We start from the raw sequence: 4,429 nt of genomic DNA, 5'->3' as shown, positions 1-4,429 counted from the left end.
TATGAAATATAAATACACAAAAAGTAGCCAGAGATTATTTTCATGGCATCATGTTTAGCATCAAATGTCTTTTTGCTGCCTTGGGGTCGTAGGTATGCAGTGGCGCTCTGTTAGACAGCAGCCCAGTTCGCAGACGCTGGTGATGCATTGCTGCATACTTTGAACTGGCTTCTAGTCTCGTCTGCACACAGATTGCTTAGCTCCTGGCTGCGGATTGATGGAGGTCTCACAATCCACCCCGAGACTCCATCAATGGCACTGTCTTCTTCGTCTGACATTATGTCAGCGGTGATTCCCCTCCAGAAGTCCACTTCATCCGCAGCCTGTACACTTTGCCTCGCCTCCAAGAGCTGAAAACACAATTGTTACATATAATAAGCACCATGTACATCATTACAGTTTATACTAATGCAACAGAAATAAGTAAAACAAATTTAATTCTAATCTGTCTTACCCTCTTCCTCCTCTGGCGACTCTGGGCTGAGGTCTTATTAGCTGCAGCCACATTTGCTAGCTCTGGCTGGCTGTACCGGAAATTTCTACGCACGGTCTCGTAGTATGTCTTGCAGGCAACTAGAAAAAAAGAATGGGTTTTTTAAAAACTACAACCAACCAAACAGCTACACAGAAAAATAATAAAAACAGAATGAAGAACAACAACATGGTGACAACAAAATATAATAACACTTTACACTTTATGTGGCTTGGACAAACTTTGTGTTGAACTCTATGTTGTATGTTTATGTAGCACCAGGTCCTGGAGAAACGTTGTTTCATGTCAATATGTACTGCGTCCGCTATATGTGGTTGAAATGACAATAAAGCTTCTTGAATCTAACAACTAAATAACAACAACAACACAGTGAAAATTACTTACCAACAAAGTCATTTTTATCCAGGCCTTCATTGCGCAATTCCGGGCTTATGGACAGTGCTCCTACTAAGATGAGGTGACCGTCTCATTATGTGGCGAGCTTAATCTGTGGAGGCAAAAAGTACGGAGTTAAAACAACATGTTTATTTGCTTCTGAAACAACAGAGTGCATATTAGCCCATATCTTTCATCTGTACCCGTGCTCCGGGTCATAGCACCTACAGTTTGCCTCAGAGTTGTGTAGCCGACGGACTGCCTCCTACAAAACACAAGTAAAAATACTTTGTTACAAAACTTACAATGGTTCTGCTAAATGAAAGCATGGCTTATATCGTTAGAAGAATTTAGACTTACCGCGATTTTAGAACTGTGCAGCCGCCTCTTCCTCTTCAGTTCCTTGGCTAGCCATTGTAAACAGTGAGGTAAATGTAAAGAGCGGGGGTAAAAATGAAAACGGTAAGCGAATTCCAGGAAAGAGTAACATCTCTGTTTGTATGTTTTGGTTCTGCGCTTTGTCTCATATCCTCGTCTGTGATTGGAGGAACATGCCGCGTCACCGTGACCTAGCACCTGACTGGCCGAGGATCGTCACATGCGAAGTGATGTAACCAGGAAGAGCTCGGAGAGCATTAAACTGTACAGTGGAGCCTCTGTCTCCATTCCAGCAAACAATCTTGGATGAGGATGACAGAAATGCGATGTTGACCATGTAACATCAAATGAAAATTGATGTTACATGGTCAACCCTGAAAATTGTATAACTGAGATTGACTGTTTTGCCAAGACATGCAAAAGGGTAACCCTGTAGCAGAACCACAGCTGGCTATTATCAAGAGGTTTATTGTTGTACATGTTGTGTCAAAAGGTAATAATTTAAACATGTCATTGCACAAGTCTCCTGGCCTCATCCCCATTCAGACTGTCATTTTTATGAAAAACCCATAGAAATTTGGAGTTTTGTGGTTTGGAGCGGGGAAAGACATCTGATACCCAGCATCATTTCTCCCTGTTGAGCGCATTGCTGGAAGATGTGTGTTAAATACATCCACTGTGCATTTAAGCAAAACAACAGAAAAACTTACTGTAGTCATACCACTGTGTACAGTGGTTGAGGACTAGTAGTGCTGTTAGGATCAGACTATTGTCTGAAAATGTTATACTATTTTTTTTTTACTTTATGTAATCATTTGCTATATACTTTGTTAGTTGTATACAATAAAAAGTATTTTCTGTTGTGTAATTTGGTCCTTAGAGCCTTAGTGATACAACATTTTGTTTCACTGTATGTTCCTACATGTAGCAGAATGACAATAACGCTCAGTTGACTTCACTTCCATTATATGTGTTAGATGAATAAATTCGGAAGATGGATTTTCTTTATTTTGGTATGGTTGTTTTAAAAAAAACATTTATTTGTTATATATAATTTATATAAATATATATAAATATATATTATAATTATAATTAAATATATATATATATATATATATATATATATATATATATATATATATATATATATATATATATATATATATATATATATATATATTATTATATAAATATATTATATAATAAAGAAAATCCTTGTTTTCAATGCTTTATATATATATAGGAGCTCTCTATATATATAGGATCTCTGTATAGGAGCTGTCGGCTGCGACGTCACTGAAATAAAAACAGTTTCTAAAACTGGTTAGGCTGTTCAGAACAAAAACTGATTAACATGGAAAAAATACATTTTATCGTGTCTTGCAGCATCACGTCGCGTGTAGTTAGGACACTGTGTAAGAAATCTCAATTCAAAATTCAAGCAACAATTTAAAAGTCTATAATTAAAATAAGACTGAGCTTTTTTTTACTAGATTTTCTTTACATTTGGGTAATAAGCCCACTCTCAACCAGTGAGTCCCCCCTCCCCACACTACCCTGGTTTGCATTTGTATAGCTCACTGAAGTCATTTACATATGAAAGCTAAACCCAGGCCAAGGTGATAGGAACATGGGGGAGGGGGGTCAATTGACAAGCCTATTTCACGTCAATTTTTGGCAGTTCCCTGCCTGCATTCCCGTGAACAGTCGTTAACCTGAAATTCTGTGGTAATTTACAGTCTCGTTAACTGACAAAAATCACACTTTTCATGCAGTGCTGGGCACTGGTCACCCTGGAACCAATCGAACCCTGGTGGACAGGAATAGCTCAGGATATCGGAAGGTATGTGAGGGGCTGCCAGGAGTGTGCTATGGCCAAGACATCCTGCCATCTCCCATCAGGAAAGTTGCTTCCTCAACCCACTCCTCAGTGCCCCTGGTCACACCTATGAGTGGATTTCATAACTGACCTACCACCCCCTGAGGGGAACACTTGCAAGGCCTGCCGTCTCGTACCCCTCAAGGGCCTTCCCACTGCAATGGAAACCGCTGAGATACTTCCAACATGTCTTCAGAAACTTTGGATTACCAGAGGACAGGTCTCAGACAGAGGGCCCCAGTTTGTTTCCAGAGTCTGGAAAGCTTTCTTCTCACTTTTAGGTGTGACAGTCAGTCTGACCTCTGATTACCACCCTCAGTCTAATGGCCAATCTGAAAGGAAGATTCAGGAAATTGGCCGTTACCGCCATACCTTCTGTCATAGCCACCAGAACTCCTGGCATCAGTACATTGCATGGGCCGAGTATGCACAGAACTTCCTCCGTCAGCCAGCCACAGACCTCACACCGTTCCAGTGCATACTCGGCTATCAACCACCTCTGTTTCTCTGGTCTGGAGAACCCTCAGAGGTGCCATCAGTGACTCACTGGTTCCAGGAGAGTGAGAGGGTTTGGGAATCAGCACATCAGCACCTCCAATGGGCGGTAAGCTGGCAGAAATTTCACGCCAATGCTTGGAGATCTGCCACTCCCACATATCGACCAGGGCAAAAGGTTTGGCTCTCCACCAGAGACATTCAACTATGCCTCCCATGCAAAAAGCTGAGTCCCAGACTCATTGGTCCCTTCCTTATCACGAGACAGATCAACCCAGTCACATATGAACTCAAACTGCCACCACAATACAGAATTCACCCCACTTTCTATGTATTCTTGCTCAAACCATATGTCTCACCTGTCTCTCCTCTTTCCACAGAGTCTGGTGCGGTTGACGATTCCCCTCTCCCAATGGTGCTAGATGATGGCACCATATATGCTGTCAAAGAAATCCTGCTCTCCCGGTGCCATGGTGGTCGTTTGGAGTATCTTGTGGACTGGGAGGGCTATGGGCCGGAGGAAGGGTCATGGGTTCCCAGAGAGGATGTTCTGGACCCCAACCTACTCTCAGAGTTCCACATAGCTCACCCCGAGTGCCCGGCACCACGCGGCAGAGGACACCCACCACGGCATCGGGGTATTTGGCCCTCAGAAGCAGGCCGTGGAGAGGGGGGTTCTGTCATGGGTATACCAGACTCCCTCACCAACCAATGTGCCCAATCACCCGAATATTAATTCAGCACACCTGCACCTAGTTACGTAATCACTTTCACTCCTCTATTTAAATGCACTCTTTCCACTCACTCAC

General features: G+C 42.4%; 1 long non-coding RNA gene across 1 annotated transcript; it reads right to left on the bottom strand.

The window, feature by feature from the left end:
- Window positions 1-286: 286 nt before the first annotated feature.
- Window positions 287-1,016, bottom strand: LOC131370757 (uncharacterized). The gene is made up of 3 exons (XR_009207467.1): window positions 878-1,016; window positions 455-573; window positions 287-350 (listed from the first exon to the last, which is right to left on the bottom strand). It is a non-coding gene; the product is annotated as an uncharacterized LOC131370757 (long non-coding RNA).
- Between the last annotated feature and the right edge of the window lie 3,413 nt (window positions 1,017-4,429).

The sequence above is a fragment of the Hemibagrus wyckioides genome, linkage group LG20 (assembly GCF_019097595.1).
Source record: "Hemibagrus wyckioides isolate EC202008001 linkage group LG20, SWU_Hwy_1.0, whole genome shotgun sequence".
Taxonomy (NCBI): domain Eukaryota; kingdom Metazoa; phylum Chordata; class Actinopteri; order Siluriformes; family Bagridae; genus Hemibagrus; species Hemibagrus wyckioides.
Note: the sequence above shows the minus strand (reverse complement) of the source record. Positions and strands in the feature narration are given on the sequence as shown.